General features: G+C 34.8%; 1 protein-coding gene across 7 annotated transcripts in view; it reads right to left on the bottom strand.

The window, feature by feature from the left end:
- LOC106673701 (teneurin-m) overlaps nucleotides 1–23,668 on the bottom strand; it is a 574,800-nt gene that overhangs the window by 424,820 nt on the left and 126,312 nt on the right. The gene's annotated exons all lie outside the window — the stretch shown is intronic.

The raw sequence follows: 23,668 nt of genomic DNA on the forward strand, positions 1-23,668 counted from the left end.
CAGATTCCAAAACTTCCACACCAACCTTTCGCACCATCCTACCCATACAGCTCGAGTCCTCTCCACTCATTCCCATCCAGACAACCCACCACGTCTCCTCAACCGACGATGGCTTCGGGACCTCCTTGACACCTAATCATACACACTGAGTGCCAGCAATGACTGGCTCCTCAAAGCATGTGTTCCACCGGTGCAGAGCTGGCATTACTGCTAGTGTACTGCTGTGTGATATATTAATCGTATATACTTATTTGTATAGTATACTGTCATGTATAGGTAACAGATAAATTATAAAAATATCTTTATTATTATCTTGAGCTCTTTCTTAAGTTTGAGGCTTTTTATCAGATTTCAAAGCATTAACATATAAACAGAAATTCATTTCATAAATATTGGGTTGGTGCAAAATTAATACTGGTTTTGAAAATTTGTTTTATTTTCGCAGGTGCTTGTCATGTAAACAAGGCTGAATCATAAAATCTAATTATGGATATAATAAATACTGTGACTGTTATATTTTGCACAGAATATTTTAGTTTAAATTGAATTTTATGAAAGTGAGGACCTGCGAAAATTAAAATGACCAAACTCGATTTTCGTCAAATTTATGTGTACGAATTTAAACTTGGGCGAAGTGCGGCACAAACTGCGTGGAACATCAATCCATTTTGGGGGGGAGGGAAGAATGAGTGTGTGCACGGTGCAGCAATGGTTTCAGAGATTTCGTCTTGTCGATTTCGATCTCGAAGAAAGAGAAGGTCGCGGTAGTCCCTGCCTTGTGGACGACGACGAACTCAAAATGTTGATTGAAGAAAATTCACGTAAGACAACACGAGAAATTGTGGAAGAGCTTAGTGTTGACCACGTAACCGTTGTTCGCCACCTGGCAAAAATTGGTAAAGTAAAGAAGCTCGACAATTGGATAACGCACGAACTGACCAAAGCTCAAAAAAATCGACACTTTGAAATTTGCGCATCTCTTCTGTTGCGTCACCAAAATGATCCATTTCTCGATCGAATAATCTGATGAGAAAAATGGATCCTGTACGATAACAGGAGGCGTGACGAGGATAAAGCCAGGAACACACTTACCCGATGCTACGCCATGCGACGCTACCCGATGCTACCCGACGCCTTGCCACATTTTGGTGGGGTGTGCAGATCTATCCGACGCAAGAATTCGTCGCGTATAGTCCACAGCGTTTGTCACAATAATCACGATCACAATCGCAACGCATCTTTTGTTCTTAATGCACTATTTTGAGCAAAACCTTGTAATAAATTGTTAGTTAAATTTTATGAGCACAATCATCTAATAAATTGTTTGTTAAACTTAATTGTTTTAAATAAAGTTACTCCTAACCATCATAATTAAACAATGTTTATAAAAACTTATGCATTTTTGATGTCGTTTAATTTGGTTTACATTAAAATAACATGTAATTAATGTAACGACAAAATTACATGTACTTAATTGAAATAAACTACAAAAAATATGAGTGTCCTGTTCTGATGCTACCCGATATTAATGGTGTAATTTTACGAGCAAAACTATGAAATAAGTTGTTAATTAAATTTTATGAGCAAAACCGTGTAATAAATTGATCCAATTTTAGTATATGTACCGCCGAAGCGAGTACAATAAATTGTTAGTTAAATTCATTATAGCAAAAAATCGTATTCCGGTGTTTCGATTAATTTTCTACCAAACCATTAAAATTAATTTTTTAAATAAAAACTAATTAATTTTTAATCACAGTTTATTTAGTTTATATTAAAATAAATATGTTGTAATTAATATAACGACAATAATACATGTAGTTTGAATAAAAATATGAGTGTCCGGCTCTTTTGACTTCGACTGTACTCGATGCGACCCGACGAAAATCTGGACAGTGGGGATCGCAGAGCGTCGGGTAGGTTAACGTGGCATAGCATCGGGCAGATGTGCACGGGGGTAATGCAACCTTATGGAAAATCGGAGTTTGGATTTGCGTCGGGTAGCATCGGGTAGATGTGCACGGGGGTAATGCAACCTTATGGAAAATCGGAGTTTGGATTTGCGTGGGTAGCATCGGGTAGCGTCCCATGGCGTAGAATCGGGTATGTGTGTTTCTGGCTTAAAGCGCCAAACACTTCCCGAAACCATATGGGCACCCAAAAAAGGCTATGGTAAATGTTTGGTGTAGTGTACTGCTGGGGTTGTTCCCTATATTTTCCTGATTGATCGCGAAACTATCACAGCAGAGAAAAATTGCCAAGAAATTGAGAAAATGCACCCAAAGTCTTTGTCCAACAATGGTAAACTGTAAGTGGCCGATTCTTGTTCACGATAACGCTAGGCCACATGTCGCAATGTCAACCCTGCGGAAATTTAAGGACTTAGGATATGAAAATTTACCGCACCCTCCATATTTACCCGAACTCTAGCCTACAGACTTCCACTTTTATTTATGCATTTTGATCACTTTTTGAGGCATAAAATTTTTTGAGAATACGGCGAAGCCGAAAAAGCCTTATTGCGGGTCAAAATAAAGATTTTTTTTATGTCAGTGGAATAAAAGCGCTTATTAAACACAAAGATTGTGATGGAAAATATCTCAAATAAAATTTCTTTATTTTATAAAAATAACAAATAGTTTTAACTGCTATTATTTAGCCTTTAATAACCTGCATAATTTTTACACCAACCCGATAAATTATGTGGATATTTATAGGGTTTGAAAATGATGCTGAAATGGATTTTTCCAACCCTACAACGCCTCTAGTCAGAATAAAGTTTTTATTGTTAATTCAATTTTTGACACGCTCACATTGATTATATGAATTGTATTTCAAAAATACTTTATTAATCCAGGTGGCACTGGCAATTACGTTAAGGTGAAGGTTATAAAGACGCTTCTTTATGAACTTACGTAACACAATCAATATTGTTCTGTAACCTTCATTACTATCTAGAGCACTTCGATAAATTTGAGGCTTTTTATCCGGTCGCAAAACTTTGCTTAGGGCACTCGTGTGATTTCTTCAGGTCTTGGCTTTTCCTCTCCTTGAAGTAGGAATCCCCATATCCTCGCACAAACAGAGGGCATGTTTTGCCAATTGTACTTGTCGTTGGCAGTATTAAACACATGTTTTTTCGGCTCCTCAGTGTCAAGTGAGCAATCCTATTACCGATGGTCCTTCAATTTTTACCTCTGTCAGGAGAACGAGTGTAGTCTGTACATGCCATCGCACGTACATCTGATGAGTTTCGTTATTTCAGCTTCTGCTTACAATATTTACACAGGCTGGGTTTTGCTGCTTAGTGTAAATATGCCTCCAGTGTCTGAAGTATCCCGTGCGCCGTCTTACTACCTTTCTATTCTAACATCTTAACATAGCATGTTCTATTCTAACAAGGCTTATGTTTAGTCGTTTGTTTTTAGGTTCTGTAATGGTCATGTAATGAACTTTGCCTCTCTCTGGGAATACAATCACATTTAACGGACGACCTTTTATAAATATAAAATAAAACTATAAACCAACTATATTTATATTTGATTTATGGCTGTTCATAGTTGATAATCGATGTGGAAGGCTAAATAAAAAATAGGATCAAGTTCCCAAGTCCACTATATTGCGCAGGAACCTTAGAATGAAAATTAAAATTAATTACTTCCGTTGCTTTACGTTGAATACATTCTGTCGGCTGTTAATAAAAATCAAATTTGTAAATTTAATTTACACGCACTTCGTCACGTTCCTTGCATATTTTCATTTTTGTTATAAGGCCAGGTAATAATATTGAATTTCACGGCATATTTTTTACACCCTTCTGACGCAGGCCGCCACTCTTTTTCTTGATTACGTGTCAAATCCTTCGGTATCAACCAAGAAAAGCCCTCGTTTTCCTTACTTACTTCTTGAATCCCGTCTTGCGAACAACATGTTTTCGAGCTATTTGTAAATTTTCCAATATAATTCTTTCTATAAATCGACCAAACCTGTCAGTCTTTGTTCATTCTACCGCCTCATCAGTCTCCTTCTTTTAATGATTAAAATTCTCGAGAAATTAGTATTAAAACGCCTTTACCCTATCACTGAATCCCAAGAAACTATTCAGAGTAACCATTTTGGATTTAAGTCCCTACATTCTAATCCATCAATGTCATCGCCCTGTGGACGTCATTTCCTTTTCACTTGAGCAGAAGCAGTGTTGTCCGGGTGTGTTCGTTGACACTGTTCAGTGTGACAGCAGTTGTCAGGGCATCCTACCCAGTACCTACCTACTACCTTATCTTAAAATTGTACCTGTCTGACCATTACTTCAGAGTTAGTCAGAGCACAGCCATACCATATCCATTCTATCTAAGCTCACGTTCCAGCATTCTTGGACCTACAATTTACTCGAAATATACTGCTGACATTCCAGAAACAATTTTCTTCACGTTTACCGAGCAATTCTTCCCCGCATAAAGATCCAGTCACGGCATATAAACAATTTGCATACAGACACCTTCAAAACCATTAGCAGTGCCATATGTTTGTTTCACAAATTGGGGAATTAAAATAAATGTAAGGAAGAACGAACATATTAATTTCTCACTCAGACGTATAATACTACCACCTGATAACAAAACATTAATATACACCACGGTTTTGAAACCTATGTGGACTTATGTTATCGTACTCTGAGGGTCAATACTGCATTCTGACTCCCAACGCATCCAAAGATTCTAACCAAAAGTCCTAACAAGAATGGTTAACCCTCTCATTATGCAACAAACCTCACTCTATACCGAGACCTTAATCGTATCCCCTTTGTACCAGGAATAGTGAAATGCTATTACAAAAAATTACATCAATCCTTAAACTTGTATGCCACTCTACGAAGAGAAACGAAAGAAGGTGTTGAGTGCTATTAAAAACGTAAGGGGAAAAATGGTAGGATATTCAACTATAATAAGCCCCTGTTCTAGCGAAGTTATCTCTGCAATAGAGGGCTTCTTGAATAATATAAACAAAAAGGTGTGATTATATTAAAAATGAGGGTTAACTGGCACTCTCAATACAACACACAGTAATGACACATCTACCCAGAAAAAACACTTTGAGTGATTACAAATACTTTGATTGAGTCTAAAATTTCTATCATTGTATAATTTTTTTTCATATCCTACATGTATTTGTATAATTTAAACAGTGTTTATAAATCCCAAGCCCTGAAGATGATCTCAATAAAGATCGAAACGTTGGCACGATAAAGAAAACGTTTTTCTAAACCTACGTCAAACCAGACCGCATCTCACGAGTTCCAAATAATCGTTGTAATTATTTTATTAATTTATTTATTTACTTGTTATTGTTGTTTTTTATTTGTTATTTTGAACACATTGTACATTAATATATGATGTTGCAAGTGGCTTTGGCAACCAGCTGATGAGATAGGTAGATAAGTAAGATAAGTTTAGTTTTGACGGCCTAGTCAGATTTTGGTCCTAAAAATTTTCGTATTATCCACGCCTTCTGTTGAGTTGTTGTCTCTTATGGCTTGTATGGGTATTGGATGTCAAATATTTGACTTGAATGGAAGTCGGTATCCCTATGTTGATGATGTACAATGAAGGGCAAGACTGTTTTCTTAATGTGAACGCACACTGAGTTCATTTTCCCTCAATCAGTCCACGTTTTGCACCATTATTCAACAAGCTCAAAGCGTTCTTGGATGTTGGAGGTAGCTTGTATAGGATTCAAGGTAGAGGATGAAATGGCGGTATCCTCCGCGTAGATTGTGATGAGGTGTATAGGTAGGTCAGCAGTATAAACAATATAAAGAAAGGGACCAAGAATGCTCCCTTGTGGGACGCCGGCTTGTATCTGTCTGACTTCCGAAAACTCTTTTCTGCACCTCACTCTGAAGCGTTCTGTTAGGTAGCATTTCAGAATAAGATAATAAGAAGTACTTCAACATTACTTTCGTTATCGTAAAATACTTTAACATTACTTTCCTTTAAAAATCCGATCCCGATTCCTAAAGTCTCACTTCAGCCTGTCTACGACCTTCTATTTCAAGAAAAACTGCACGTTCTAATCAGAAGACCTTATCACCCTTTCAACTATGAAGCCGCGTCTCCCTCAGATGCAGTGCCGGCCGTGGTGTTAGTGTTGTGTACAGGTAGGAAATAACAAAGAACAAATTTCCAATGTGTACAGTTTAAATCAATTATTCACCGACTAGTAATAATAATATTTTCCTGCGATATAGAGTGATAGAAAAGGTACCATGTCCGTCCTTTTCATTATATTTTTAGTAGAAGGTTTCGGCTATTCACACTCACTCATGGCGTCAAGTGAACAGACAATGAATCTAAGACCTGCCGAGTTTCAGTGTCGTTCATCTTGTTGATAGATTTATGAAAGGTTTGTTGAAAGGTTTTCTTCAAGGTACGGGTTCGCTGGGTCTCCCCTAGATAAGCTGCCAGGAATACGAATGATCCATCAGACCGTGGGCTATTGTCGTTCCGTCGATCACTCTTCTTAATCGACACAATAAGCCCAGATCAACAAGTAACTGCTAATCGACAGTCTTACAAAGATAAACCTACATCAATACCTTAACAAAGGGGATACCGTTCTATTTGGCCTCATCGAACTCTGTTCCAAGGGTTTTTTAACAATAAAACGGCCCTTAATTTATCAATTGTACTTTTAATTTATTATTTATTTACTTTAATTTTTCGAAAATAACTATATAAAATATTATTCAGAGGAAAATTTGTTCCTGGAAAGTTTGGAACCTGACATTTGATCATTCCCCAATTTATCTACAATAATTATCCGAGATATTTTGAGAGACATCCCAAGTACTGAAAAAGGCATAAAAACGAAAATAACCCTAAAGTCCAACACGATTGAAAAATTACCAATCTTTAGTTTGACCACCATACGAAGAAATATCAGGAAAATAAAGATGCAAGAACGTCCATTGTGATTTTTTAAATTTAAAATCCTGTATAAATTTTTTACGTATTTTTTTTTCTACACTGACAATGAGGTCAGCACTGCACCAAGAGGTCACATATAAGAAGAAACCAGGTAAAAATGGTACCCAATATCCATAGAGAGCTGGTGCAGGATGGTAAGGAGGGATTGATAGGGTGGAGTCAATCTTTTGGAAGCAGAATAGGATCAGTCCTGACAAAATTAAATATGAGGTCGTTATGGATAGTGAGGATATTGCCGAAATAAAATGTTTTAACCAATTTTCGGAGGACTTTTGACCGCAAGGGTTGGATACAATGTATATATAGGATTCCTCTACTCCAAAATTGGAATATGCCTAAAATTAGGTCAAAACAGATTTCGGTCCGAAATGTGGATGAATTTGTCCAAGTCTTCTCTCCAATCATGTGCGGAGATTCCAGGTCAATCTAATTTTAGGTCCTAAGTATGTGACATTGGATATCAGTAGCTTTTTTAGTGCATTGTTACAGTCCAACAAGTTAACTCTTAGCTTAATTTAATTTAATGTTTCCTTTCAGCGAAAATTTTGTATTCATTGTCTTAATTCATTAAAGAACACTTTCGTTATTTCGAATTTTTTTCATATAATTTATTTTATTGAGTTCATTATTAAAATAAGATAATAACCTTTTTCGTAATTTATGTTTTTTATTACATTGGATTTGCATTAAATAATAATTGATTTGTATGGTAAAGCCAGAGGTTACTATACATACATTGTAATTTTGCTATACATAAAAACTAGATCCAAGCTGATAAATTTTCGGCAGATTTGGCAAATTGTTGAAAAATGCTGCAGCTAAGTTTTTTGGTAGATCAATTATTCTTTTTATGTAAGCTCTAGGTTGAGATGAAAAAGTTAGTGTTTCAAGCGATATTCGAACCCACGACCTTCGGCTCAATACGCCGCTGCTCTACCCACTTGAGATAATGTGACCTCGATCCACATCGGAGGACATCAACTTCCCATCTCAAACTTTTGAATTTTCCCTCCTTTTAAATATTACTTTTTAGTTATTTATTAGCTATTCCGGTGTGTTGATAAATTTTCTTCCTATGTGTCCTGTTCTGACCTTCCTATAAAGTCTCAACGGACTATAAAGGAGAGGAAGAACACAGGAGAGCATCAGATACAATGATATGGTACACAGATGGCTCCAAACAAACGAAGGAACCGGATCAGGCGTTTTCTGTACAAGCCCAAAACATGAGCAATCAAACTCATTAGGGAAGTACATTTTGGTCTTTCAAGCGGAAATACATGCCATCAATGCTTGTGCCCTGGAAAATCTTAAACGAGGTTACACTGACAAAAAAATCCTCATAAGATGAGATAGCCAAGCAGCTATTAAAGCATTAGCATGTAAAAGAATCACAACAAAATTAGTCAGTGAATGCATCCAAAATCTCCAAAACATGGGGAAACACAACAACCTGATGATATCTTCGGTGCCAGGGCACAGGGGAATTTTTGGTAACGAGAAAGCAGACAGACTGGCCAGAGGAGTATCTGCAAAACCATACATAGGCCCTGAACCTATACTTGGGATAACAAAAACAAGTACTCCTCCATCGCAAACTGGATTCAAACAAAACAAAAGGAAGTATGGATAAACTTTAGCGGTGCTAGTTACTAAACTTATGATGAAACAACCCTCACCAAGACTGGCAAAAACACTGCTGCAATTGGAGAGGGCCAAACTCAGAGGAGTGGTAGGACTACTAACCGGTCACTGGTATCTGAGAAAACAACCATTTGCAGATTATGTAGTGAGGAGGAGGAAACAGCCACTCATATCATCTTCGAATGCGAAGCAACAGCTCAAGATAGGTTTAACCTAACGTACGGAAAAGACTTAGGGAATCGAATTGCAGCAGCAACAGTCAATGACCTGATACTTCTAAAAAGGAGGATTGAGTCTATTGACTGAACTAAGGAACTAGGAAGGTACAATAAGCCGGAAGGCTGCAGTGCTTGGGGAATACAAACCCCGCTTCCTAGTAACCTTTTCCACCATATCGTACCATACATGTTCTGACGCTTCTCGACGAAAATGGTGTAATTTTATGAGTAAAACCATGAAATAAATTGTTAGTTAAACTTTATGAGTAAAACCATGAAATAAATTGTTAGTTAAACTTTATGAGCAAAACCATGAAATAAATTGTTAGTTTAATTCATTATATCAAAAACTGGTATTGTTTTGATAAGTTTTCTAACAAACCATTAAAATTAATTTTTTAAAAATAAAAACTGACGAATTTTTGATCTCGGTTTAATTGGTATATATTAAAATAAGTATGTTGAAATTAATATAACGACAATAATACATGTAGTTTGAATAAAAATATGAGTGTCCGGTTTTTGTCTTCGACTGTACTCGATGCGACCCGACGAAAATCTGGACAGTGGTGATCGCATAGCGTCGAGAAGGGTAGCGTTGAGTGGCATCGGGCAGATGTGCACGGGGGTAATGCAACCTTATGGAAAATCGGAGTTTGGATTTCCGTTGCGTAGCATTTGGTAGCGTTACATCGAATATATGTGTTCCCAGCGTGAGGAGCTTATCCATATTCCCACTCCATTTTCGTTTCTAATTTAGGATAGCCATGTTGATAATAGTGGCCATATCGCATTGTTTCATTTTTTATAGAAAGTAAAATTAAAATAAAAATCATACGAGTTGCAAACTTTGTAAACTCAGAGTACAGTTTATCCTGTACTTAAAAAGATCAAAAGGTCTTTTTAATGCATTATGAATTACAAATGATGAAGACCAATATCTATATTTCTAAGAATGAAAATTCATTGCGAACTACTAACCAGAAATTTATCACTTAATGTGATTACCTGCTTTTAATTACATAACAGGTATCTTGTTGCTCGCTATCATTGTTGAATGTTGACTTTGACAAAGTAACACTATATTTCAGACATTGCATTCCGCCTGGAGGTTACCGACCGTTCGAATTATTCAAGACTTGATCGCATTAAACCATGTACCGTTTGTGATTCCTTAAAGATCTGTCTCAGCAAGAATTATTTATTTGTTGAGAAAAACATACAAGGTTTTGGTGGGAACCGTTGGTGTGAACGACTGGAATGTTTTAAAATAAATATACATCGAATATGACTGATAACCGATCGCTAACGATGTTTTATTTTATTTCTATTTTATGAAGACTCTCATAGAGAAGAACTTCAAGTAAGTTAAAGGGGACAGAGAAGTTTCGAAAAAATTTCGCCCCCTGAGATGTGCATAATTTACGTTTATTTTAAACATGAACCTTTTCCCCCGGACCTGTATCATAAATGAGCCGGTCCTCTTAAAGAATCGTAAGTGCTACTTGAAATACCAAGGGTTGAAAAGCACGAGGAATACCCTAAGCTTGAAGGTCTTGATGGCTACCTTTTAAAGAGCTACAGTGGCAAATACCTGGATTATGCGGTAACAAAAGTTTGCAACTGTGGGATTTGCATCTTACACAAGCGTTCCCCCAGATATTATTTTAAATAAGAATTTCCTGCATTCGCCCGCCCCTTTATTCCACTTGGCTACCGAACACAATTTACATGAAATTATTTATAATACACAACTAACAAAAATTAGCGGAATGATTTTTTACCACAAATCTTGTTATAGGAAAACGAATTAAATCTGAAAATTTTCCCCTTTTAACTGAATCCCTTAAAAAAAATCATAAGTACTTATTTGAATAAACATGGGCACACTGAAGGTGACTAACTGGCGAAACGGATCATGCAGATCAACCAAGCGAGGATAGGCAGAACTAAAATGATCGGCAACTACCAAATTAGAGGTTTCTTAACCCTCTCTAAATGAAATCTCATGAATTATTTTAATGATGTACATGTATTTTAAGGTATAATATTGGAATTTCACCTTGAAGGAACTCAAGGGTTCTCACGCTAGGGTTCATACCTCCGGGGAGTTCACCTACATCATTATGCCGCTGGGTCGCTAGTATCCCCCTTGAGCATGATGCTCAGGATATCGTCCCATCCCAACCAATGTGTTTAATCATCAGGGGTTTTCAACAGCTATGTCATTTTCTCTCCCAACGTATGAAAAACATAATCTAATCTAAAACTAAAAGGCATAGTACCATCGCGCAAATTCACAAACATGTACATTGCACTCAGTCTGGTTAGTCGGTGAGTACTGGATATTCCTCGATCGACATAACATAATAGTAATAATGCTGCTAACAAGCCCTGTCCACTCACACTAATAAATACACACACTCAGACAAAACGAAGAAAGACAAAACACATAAAAGAGATCTATTTGAAGAAACCACGTACTCCAAAAAGCGGAACAGGGGACGATTACAATCCATCAGTCGATTTATTTTATTTTTATTTATTTCTTTTCTCTTATTTTTTGGGACATAGAAAATAATATGCAGGATCTTATTAAATCAGATTAGATATCGAAAAAATAAAATAAATATTAAAAATCAAAAGGCTACCAGCAAATTAGGCCAAAAAGTAGCCTGGTCATTTCTGGAGAGTGGAGGCCGACATTGCTGCCCCGAAAGTCCTTCCAAAAATTTACTATCTTTCTTAGCCACCCATTAAAGCCCGGTCGCATGGTCACCTCTCCAAATAATACTCTGCAGTAAGGTAAGGATAACTATTGAAATACATCATTTTTTCCGAGCGATGTAGCCAAAAAAGAATTAAAATATTTTTTAGCATGAAACAATGTTGATATTCTTCTTTTGCATCCAAAAAACGATAGACAGGAATTTAAAAAAAATCCCAATTTTTTCCCTTCCAGTGATTTATTCCGTTTATTTTTATAATTTCACAAAAATATTTAAACTAACAAAATGACTTCACATATTTACAGGGAACTTTAAAATAATTCAGAACCTTATTATACTGTTACTATCAATCGATTTTCCAAATGCAGGATAAAAAAATAATATGCATAATATGTATTAAATGATATCAAATTTATAAAAAGTTCCAAAAATGAAAATACTCTTCCAGTAAAGCAGGCTAAAATTAAAAAAGTCATTTCGTAATCGTATTAAGCATCCTTAATTTTTATATACTTATATACCCTATATATATTTTGTATACTAGTAATTTTCGGGCTGGATTTGTACAAGCTCGCCATATACGAAATACTTCTTGATACATTTCTCCCTTTGACTCCTATTAATGTTTGGTGGGCGATATGTTTAAGTCACGTTTAAGCCGGGAACACATTTACCCGATGCGACGATACCCGATGCTTCCCGACGCCTTGTCACGTTTTGGTAGGGTGTGCACATCTATGCGACGTCAAGCGCACGCCACGTTCAGTCACACAGCGTGTATCACAATCGCAACGCCTCTTTTGTTCTTAATGCACTATTCTGAGCTGAATTGTTAGTTAAATTTTATGCACACAACCCTGTAATAAATTGTTAAACTTAATTGTTTCAAATAAAGTTATTCCGGTGTTTTTACACATTTTTTGCCTAACTTTCATAATTATATAATTTTGATAAAAACTCATCCATTTTTGATCTCATTTAATTTGGTTTATATTAAAATAAGAATGTTGTAATTAATATAACGTCAAAATTACATATACATAGTTTGAAGTAAACTACAAAAAATATGAGTGTCCTGTTCTGACGCTACTTGACGAAAATGGTGTAATTTTATGAGCAAAACCATGAAATAAATTGTTAGTTAAATTTTGTGAGTAAAACAGTGTAATAAATTGTTAGTTAAATTCATTATATAAAATGGTATTCCGGTTTTTTGATCAATTTTATACCAAACCATTAAAATTAATTTTTTTAATTTAATTTAAATTTTAAATTTAAAATAAAAACTAATGAACTTTTAATCTCGGTTAATTTGGTTTATATTGTTGTAATAAATATAACGACAATAATACATGTAGTTTTAATAAAAATATCTGTGTCCGGTTCTTTTGTCTTCGACTGTACTCGATGCTACCCGACGAAAATCTGGAATCGCAGAGCGTAGAGTAGGGTAGCGTTTCATCGGGTAGATGTGGCCGGGGGTAATACAATCGTATGGAAAATTGAACATTGGATTTGCGTCGGGTAGCATAGGGTAGCGTCGCATAGCGTCGCATCGAGTAAGTGGGTTCCCGGCTGTAACATCGCCTTTTAGCATAACAGGCATTAAGGAACAGTTGTTGTTTATTTGTTTTTCAACATGTGTTCTTCGGTTTATCACCTACAGTGATTTTCACTCATCCTTCTATTAGAACAATTTTTTAACATAATTCATCTGTATCAAATTGCACGTATCTTCGATGTTCCATATGTGATTAAAATTCCTAAGTCAATTAAAATACACATTCATGCTATTTAAAAGATGATATAACCTATGTTTGGCGGGTCTCAAGAGTTTTCGATACACTGCTGAGATTTAACCCCTACAACTAGGCTAAAATTATGTCAAACCTAAACCTACGGTGGGGAGCTCGGCTAGGCGATTTTCATCTTCACGTCTTCCCTTTATTCACACCCAGTAAAAATCATGCGTTCACCACCTGTACTAAGTTAACTTAAATGATTCGACAGGTCTGAGTATATTCGACATCCACACAGACCACGCGACCATACACATTTAACCACTCAAGCAACAATATACATTCACGCAATTGCGTGGCCACCTATGACTACTATACAACCAAATTGCAAATATACTGACAAAATCTTAATTCCTTTGGTGTGTTTGGCGGTACTCGATATCCCATCACAAACAAACCCAAACCTACTAAAACGATCACGCTAATAAATACATCAGAGATATTATTTCTACCTATGAAAGATTTTAATTTTCTTTTCCACATGTGTTCTTCGGTTTGTCCTGCGTAGCCTCTCACGAACTTTTTCTAGAATATTTTTCTAACATAATTCACTGGCAGGTTAAGGTTTTAAAAATAGAAAAACGAATAATAAACTACCAAAGTCGAAAATAAGTTGTACAATTCAAATTTTATTTTTTAAAATTAATTTTAACTTAATTTGTTGGTTAAAATATTTTAAATCTAGAATTTTGAACTCAACTTCAATTTAGCTAAATAGCGAGCTCTGAAGATAGACAGGGACGTGACCAGAAATGCGTAAGCAACTGAAGTTTATTGCATAAAACAAATCGGTGAATTTAATTTTAAAAAAATAACCAACAATTTAGATTTAAAATATTCACTATATTTAGACTATAAAATGATAAAAGGTCAAATAATATGTATAACCTAATTCGCTCATTCACACATAATTACTCACATTCAGCATAATTCATCCTAAAATCATAATGATGTGTTACATGTTTAAGGTGATTTGTATATTTGTATGTTTTTTACTTAGGATAAGAAAATAATATGCAGAATTATGTTAAATGATATCAGATATATAAAAATTACCAAAAACTTAGGGAAGCTATCGGTAGCAGGACAAAAACATTTTTTTAAGCCCTAAATTAACAATTTTTATACAAAAATAGTCATTTTTGAGCCTGGCAAAGCATACTGTCATAAGAACCGTTTTAAACCTGTATTAATTTTTTCTTTGAGCTTATATCAAAACTCTTTCTTCTTTAACACATTAAAAATGAAAAAATAATAATGAAATAAACAAAAATATCTCAATATTTTATTTTATATGTACATATTCAGTTTATTTACGTCGGCCAGGGCCATAATACTAACCTACACGTTTTTCGCAGTACGTGTAGGTTATAAAATTTTATAGGTCTGTAATATTTTACATCGATTGTTGGAGTTGGTTTAATGTTACAACCACATTCGTGATTTTGGAACAAAAATCTAATTCTTTTCTAAAACTAAAATTTTGAGATGGCAATTTATTTTCTTATTTTCCAAAACGTGTTGAGAAGTGTTAAGGGTGCAAAAAAAGGAACATCACTTTTGTTGCTTGCAAAAGGCACTTTTTTAACCAAGAAATATAATTAAGAATTAGTTTTTCCCACTTCTAAAACTCTTAATGCAAAGGTTTGAGAAAATGTTCAAAAATCACAAAACTAATTTGACAATAGTGATCATTTTTTCGGCTTGACCTATTTACAAGAAAGTCTACTGGAGTTTATAAGCTTAAAAAATTCTCTTAAAGGGGTAAATTTGCCGTCTCTAAATAAATCAGAACCGGAGATAAAAAAAGAAAATGTTTCAGTAGTTTTTTGTTTCCTTCCCTTTTATTTTTCCCATTTATAACGTCATAAAATTGAAACATTTCATAAACGACGACATTCAATATTTAGTTCTGAACTCGGTACACCATGTTTCATGACAGATATCCGAACATAATTAAAGACCAGGAACATAAAACAAATGTGGTAGGTTTTGTTGATTTAATTCCTAATTTCTTCATATAATCCAAAACGTTTTTGAGACAGACTAAAAGTAAAAATGTTAAACATTCTACCGGTTCTAATAACATTGAATTTAGATAGAATCCAGAGGAGTTATGAATTTTTAAGTGAAGCACAGAACAGTGGAGAAAGAAAAGAACGACCCAAGGTCGACCCGGCCAAAAAATGTTTATTTGCTCTGAAAATTCGCATTGGAATTTTCCCTCTTTTTGCCGTTTTCAACAACAACCTATTTTTTTCTTATCCTACTTCAAAACGTTCTTATTTACTGGCATTATTACGAAACCTTGTTTACATAGAATAGAACAGAAAACATTTTACTTTTTTAACAGATTTAATAAACGTGGATTTGGATACATTCCTGAGTGAATATGAATTTTTATATTCATAATTTTTAATATTTTTATATTTAATCATTTTTAAATGGAACAAAGGAGAAAAAATTTGTCCCAGCCGAATCCAACCAAAAAAGTCTAATTTTTTTATAACGGTAAAATTTGATTTTAATGGCTCGAATAGGATGCCTAAAATACCTTTAAGAAAAATAATATATTTTAGCGTAATTTCTTTTTCTTTTTAGTTTTTGGGCAAGCAATTTACATTGGTAATCGCAGCTCTCTCTCTCTATTTTACCTGTTTTCTTCTTCTATTTTCTCGTGTTTTAAACACACATTTCTTATACTGATTCTCCAGCCAAGTTATGATGTTGTATGATAAAAAGGTTACCAACCTTCTGTATTTTTTATCCTATTGCTAATCTCTCTGTACCTTAAGGTCTCGTCAATTTTTGATAAATTAACACAATACACAGAACATAGCTAAAAACACAAGATAGTCTGATTAGCATTCACATTACCCAAGAGTACTCAACATTCCTCGAGGTAATTTGAGATACGCTCCTCCATTCCTGCTAATAAATTACATTCAAACACCAAACTTAGTTCACATTACCCAATTTTTCTTCGGAATAATTTGCGACAAGCCCCGTCGTTCACACTATTAAAATAAATTCGCACATTCATTCACACTAGAACGGAATACTCGATATTCCTGGGGTAATTGTATCCCTGATAAGCGCTTACATTCACGCTAATAAATTACATTCACATTTGCTCGCACTACTCCAGATACACGATATTCCTGAAGTAATCGGGTATAAATCCTGCCATTCACCCTAATAAATTACAATCACACGCCATATTTCATTCACATTACACCAGAACCCTGGACATTCCTTGGGACAACTGGGGAGAAGCCCAAAAGGGCCAAGGTGCGGCACAATGAGAAAGTCATGTATGAGGTAATTGAGGATAAGCCGATCTATTCACGCAAATAAATGAATTCATTCCAGTAAATAACACACCACACGAAGGTACAAAGACCTATGTAAAATTAAAAATATTTATGACCCTGAGATATTGAATCAGCGCTCTGTGCCAGCTGCCGTGCTTCAAGAAGCGCGTAGGGGATATCGTTTGTCTTTCTTAGCTGACTTATTTCTTCCCAGTTTGTTATTATGTGCTATGCCGTAATAAGTTTTATTATTGGAAACGTTTTTTTTTATTTTTGTACAGTTTTATATATCTAATCTTATTTAATACAATCTTACTTATTTTTCTCTAATCCTGTGTAAAAAAACAAATCGATTCATACATATCTATACTATTGAAATATATGCACAAAAAACAACTGGAATCAATACTAAATATTATATATTTAAATTAATTAATCTTTATGTAAGATATTGGTTGAGATAAAAAAGTCAGTGTCACGAGCGGGATTCGAACCGTCGACCTTCGGCTAAATCGCCGCTGCTCTACCACTTGAACTATCTCGACTTCCATCCACTCGGACACTAACTCCCCATCTCAACCCAACCTTTCCATCCTTTTTGCCATTCTTCAATTTCACTTTTTTATCTTACCGAATACCTTACATAAAGATTAATTAGGGGGCGTGTCGGTGGCCGCAACGGTTTAGGCATCACTTTAATGTATCGTGCCAACGTTTCGATCATTATTGAGATCATCTTCAGGGCTGGGATTTATAAACATTGTTTAAATTATACAAATACATGTAGGATGTGAAAAATGAATTTTATACAATGATAGAAATTTTAGACTTATTCAAAGTATTTGTACTCACTCAAAGTGTTTGTTTTCCGTGTAAACACTTTGAGCGTGTACAAATACTTTGATTATGGTGTGTCGGTGGCCGCATGGTTTAGGCGTTGACCCGGCGCACATCACAGTAAGGTAAAGGTTCCGGGTTCGAATCCAGCGGCCCTGCATTCGAACCTGACATACTTACAAACGGGCTTTTTTTTCAAAAACACCGCCACCCTGAGGGTTTACATGACCTCTGCTGTTGCTAACCCTCGTCAACAAAAAAGAATTATTAATTGAAAGAAGATATTTGGTCAATCGGACCTCGAAATCTAATGGATTATATATTTAATTGACTTAAAACAATTTTTTACCTCGCCTCTTTTTTTTTGGGGGGGGGGGGTTATTGGCAAAAACTTCGGCCTTGTGCCTAATATTTGTCCATGTCCAAGTATCAACGGATTTAACACTTTTAATTAAAATAATACTCAAAAAAGTCCGAATATTTATCATATATTGAGAGTAAACAAATTATCCTTACTTTGGCTGTGTGGTAGAAAGAAACAAAAGGTTTCGGCCCCAAACATTGAATTCATCCTGCAAACACAAGGCAATTACTCACGGTAAATATCATATTTGGTAGTCCCCGTTGGAAATCATTAATCACAATTAAACACCCATCTCGGCGGAATCGGTATCTGGGATAAATGACATTTTCTCTGACCACGAGATCGATAAGTCACTCGCATTAGGCAATAAATAAAGGACTGCGAGAAGCCCTGTATATTTTTTCGATTCGACAATTATGATTTATTTGTACGGTGCAGGTCGATATTTTTGATTGGGCATATTGATGACGAAATTAATAAAATTTTATGTGAAATTGAAAATGAAGAAAAACGAGAGTTTAAAGCTCTGGATAGATTTTATATGTTCATACGTTTAACGTTAAACGATCCGTCGAATTCCCAACGGTTATACCATAAAAAAGTCTCATATCACTTTTATGCTTATAAATAAAACACGATAGGTTTTGAGACGTAAATATGACTACAGGCCAAAACTATTCTCGTTATTTCAAATATTCACCTCATAAAGTTTTATTATCATTACATGTATTTATTACCATTGGTCGTAGGACCTAATAGAAAAAAAACTCTCGATATGCCATCTGTAACGTATAGACTGTTTCCTTAATTTTCCTTCAACAAAACACTTTAAAATTTCTCCAAAAGAACCAACGAGGATCGTATTATTTGATATTTGATTTTGGCTTGACAGCTGTGGGCTTCCACTTTTCCTTTTATAATTTGATTCTAATTGCATGAAGAAACAAAATTACTAAACTACACAAAAACGAGATTGTAAGGTATAAATCGTGATTATATTTTTTTCCCCCAAACAAATAAACTTAGAGTAATGACATACAAACTCCTACAATAAAATCCACAGGGAATACTAATCGATGAGGATGAATTGAAATATTATTGTCTTGTTGTGTTCACATAATTCAAATTCACCGTAGGCCAGGCCGTTAAATTAATTCTGTGCAAGTTGACTCAAGGGTATGCATACAAAGCGTTTCTTTTTTTCTATTTTCTTCGTGACGATGGCTGGGATCCACCCGATCCCACAATAAAAGTGTATGGCCGTTGATTTTCAGAGATGTTTTACATTTTCGAGATCAGCTTTTCTTCAATCGATCCCTGACTAATCGATTTCCCATTTACTATAATAACTAATGATAGAAAAAACATTTGTATTAACTCCATTATATTTAGTGGTCTGATTGACCAAATTACTTCTTTCAATTAATTAATCTTTTTATGTAAGGTTTTGGGTGAAATGTTCGAATTCCGACCGTGACACTGACATTTTCAATTCAAACAAAACCTTACATAAAAACATTAATTCATTTGTATTAACATTTAATTTTAGAAAATATTTAATTATAGAAATTTTTTAATGTTAATGGTAATTATGTTTTTTGATTCTTACGACCTACGAGCACAAACATTTGATAATTTAAAAAAAAATTCCCAAATATACGGGAACTTTACATGTGTGTTGAAATATCCTAATTAATAAAATTTACTAAATAGTTTTAATGCGAGAAGAATTTGTGAAAATTGGAAAAGGATCTGTCGACTTTTTCTCACATTAATCATTTTTTACATGTATTGTTGTTTAAATTCCTTAACCAATTATTATTCTGAAACATCTAAATTATTATCGTCACTATTATAAAAATCTTTTCATTACTTCTAGAAAATAATGGAATTTTATGCGTGAAAACGTGATATTGTAATGTTTCTATGAAATCATGTGGTTTTTACGCCGGTTTAGAACTTTAGATTGTACGTAAATATTGATCATCAACTAGAAGTTTTTTGTGCATTTTTTAGCGTTTCACATTGTCGGGTCTTTGATTTCCTCGGAATCGAACCAAAGAAACCCACTCTTCAACAAATTGATCTTGAATCGATTAAAAAACTCATCAGTCAAGAGGCCAGAAAAAAAATCTACCACTTAAGCCAAAATGGAGAAGGTTATCCAGAGAAAGATGAAAATGGCCTTCAAATAGCACAGGAAAAAATTCTGAATAAATATGTAATAAATAAAATGTTAATTTATTTTATTTTTATATGCTAACATATCCAAAAAGTGTTCGAATAAAAAATGCTAGAAGAGAAAGAAAACAAAAAAGGAAATCCATTAGAGTTCGTGGTCCGATTGACCAATTAACTTCTTTCAATTAATTGATATTTATGTAAGGTATTGGTTGAAATAAAAAAGTCAGTGCACGAGTGGGATTCGAACCCACGACCCTCGGCTAAATACGCCGGTGCTCTACCACTTGAGCCATCGTGACTTAGATCCACTCGGACACTAATTTGAAAAATGGCAAAAAGGGGGGAAAATTCTAAAGGTTGGGTTGAGATGGGAAGTTAGTGTCCGAGAGGATCAAAGTCTCGATAGCTCAAGTGGTAGAGCAGCGACGTATTTAGCCGAAGGTCGTGGGTTCGAATCCCGCTCGTGACACTGGCTTTTTTATCTCAACCAATACTTACATAAAGATAAATTATGAAAATTATTGAACTGTCGATAAGAAGCTCGCTTCTCCCAACGTTACGCGGGTTTAAGCTTTTTCCCGATGTACCTATTGTTCCAATTAAGTCCAAATATTCCAATAAGCTCGAAGAGAAATTATTCAGTGAAAATTGGTGTGTGAATCAGTGAGAAATTAAATTCGTCAATCTTGTTAAATGCTGACAATTATTCTTGAATTGTTTGCTGATGAGTGAAATGGCCAAATTGGGTTTTTTTTTGCAAAAACGTTTTACATTCGGGTTGTTTGTATAATGGTGTTGACAAAGCTAACGTTAAATTCAGAGAATTCCATGGAGAACGGGGTAGAGAATCCCTCCGGCTGAAATAGAAGTCTCGAATGTCCTGTATTTACATGTTACTCTAGCGGTATTTTTTTACCATTTATTTTAAATACTTTTTACGTAATGCGGGGTGCCTTTTGGACACAAGGGTGGACGTACTTATGAACGTAGTGTCAATGCTTTGACCGGGAGATAAAAAAAAACCATTTATGCTCATGTGTATTTTTATATTTACAAGCTAAAATTAAATTAATTTAAAAAAGCAAAGTTGACACCTGTATACGTCTAATCAGCACTTATAAGATAAATATATCTATCCTTTAAAGCAATAAAATTTCGTTACCTAATAAATCAGTTTATCAAACGGAATGAGGGATGAAACCGTCGGCATAACCATACCCGCCGCTGACACCAGGGTCCCTCCCCGTTTTCATCTGTATTCAGGAAACTAATTCACATTTCTCCCTTTCGGAATCCTAAATGTAAATACGGATATTCATTTACATGAAAAATGCAACATAAGAAATTTTGCATATATTGTTCAATGCGTTTTTGTTTTCCCCTCGGAGCCGGCGTGAAAAATACAGCCTAAATATGATTATTGTTAGAATATCGAAGTTTTTCAAATCCTTTTCGACGATATTATATCAAATTCGGGAGGAAAGGAGGACTAGAACTGATTAAAATAGTTGTCATTCATGGCCGCTTCCCTGTTAAAGTCATTGTACTCTTTGATATGTCTACAATGAACTCAGATTGCGATTTGACGAGACTTTCCGAGACCATTGCCCCCGCTTTCTGCCTCATATAAAAACACACAGATAACAATATATCAGTTTGATAGATGTTGAGAGAAAAATGTGCATTTTGTTAATCACCTCAATAAATTTCAGACCAAAATTAATGTCATGACAATCGTTTTCGCGACCCAGAGCCAAGAATGGCTAACGATATATTAGTTCCAACAAATTGTTCTAAATTTCAAAAAACTAACTAGTGCCTTCAGTTATTATCAATTATTCGTACTAGTAAAAATTAACCATTTTTTTATATCACAAGCTCTACTTTTCAACGCTGCAATTATTACACCTTCATCTTTCTATTTCTTAAAAATAATTTAATAAAATAAATATACAGCGTCACAACTTGCTACTATCTTCCATGGTTTTCGTACTTTGCAAATAATTAATCATGTTTTTTTAATAGCATAAGCTCTACTTTTTCTTTTTTTACGAGGTTATATTTACTCTCGGAGTGGCGGCGTTTAATAAAAAAAGCCCATTTGTAAGTTTGACGGGTTGGAATGCGGGGCCGCAGGATTCGAACCCGGAACGATGATGAGCGCTGTGTCAATGCCTAACCCTTTGCGGTCGCCGACTCCCATGCCATGATCTCTAATTTTGAATGCTGCAATTATTACACCTCTTTCTTTCAATTTCTTAAAAATAAGTTAATAACATAAATATATTCAGGGGTACAACATGCTAGTTTCCCGGGTTTCAGTAGAAAATTACTCAGCCTGGCTAAAAATTAAACAGTATTTCTTTATAGCATAACCTCTACTTTTATAAGTTGCAATTTTACAGCTTTTTCTTTCTTAATAATTAGTTAATACGATAAAAATATACAGGGTGAGAACTTACAGGTGTCTTTCCTGGTTTTCGTAAAACATATACAACACAAACAACTTGGAAAAAAATTAAACCGGTTTATTGTTAGCCTAAGTAATTTTAAACAATGCGATAATTACAGTTTTTCTTTCAACTTCTTAAAAATTGTTTAATAAGACAAATATATACAGGGTGTCAACTTACTAGTGTGATCCCTGATTATTGTAAAAAAATTACTTAACATAGTAAACAATTAAACAGGTTTTTTACAGCATAAGGTCTACTTTTATCGCTGCAGTAATTTCAGCAAGCATTAGCATGTAAAAAGATCACATCAATATTAGTCAGTGAATGCATCCAAAATCTCCAGAACTTATATAAACACGACAACCTGGTGATCTTTGGTACAAGGACACAGAGGAATTTAGGAAGGAATGAAAAACGGACATACTAGTCAGAGGAGGACCTGCAAGACCATATACAGGGTCTGAACCTATTCTTGGGATAATAAAAACAAACACAGAATCTTTCATCACAGAATAGATCCAAAAAAGACAAAAGGAGAAATGGATAACCTCTGGATGTGTAAAACACATTAAGGTTATGTTAAAACGATCCTCAACGTGACTGGCTAGGCTCAGAGGTTTGAACAGACTCACCGGTCATTGTCATCTGAGAAAACATCTACATAACATGTCTTCAATGATGACCTCATTTGTAGGTTATGTAAGGAGGACAAAGAAATAGTCACCCATGTAATGTTCGCATGCGAAGCAACCGTTCAATGATGACAAATCTGGGAAGCAAAGAAAACCAGGGAAAGGAATTTCATAAACGACAATCAGTGACCAAGTACTCCTTAGGAAGGATCGAGCCGATTGCACTGAAATAAAGAACTAGCGAAGTACAATAAGCCAGAAGGCTGTAATGCTTAGGGAAAAATCAGACTTTCAAGTCAAAAATCCGACTATCTAGAACGACCAGTCCCTCTCTTAAAAATAATTAGTATTAATAATAACAAAATGTTAAATTTTGTAGTAATGTGTAATATTATAGTGTGGTATAAATCAAAAAATGGGAGCTAAGTCTTGTAAGTGTAGTTGAGAAAAGATGAAAGGTGACATCAAAATCCAAAGTCCACACAGGTGTTATCAGCATGGTGAA

The sequence above is a fragment of the Cimex lectularius genome, unplaced genomic scaffold (genome assembly GCF_000648675.2).
Source record: "Cimex lectularius strain Harlan isolate CLEC.00 unplaced genomic scaffold, Clec_2.1 scaffold4, whole genome shotgun sequence".
Lineage (NCBI taxonomy): Eukaryota > Metazoa > Arthropoda > Insecta > Hemiptera > Cimicidae > Cimex > Cimex lectularius.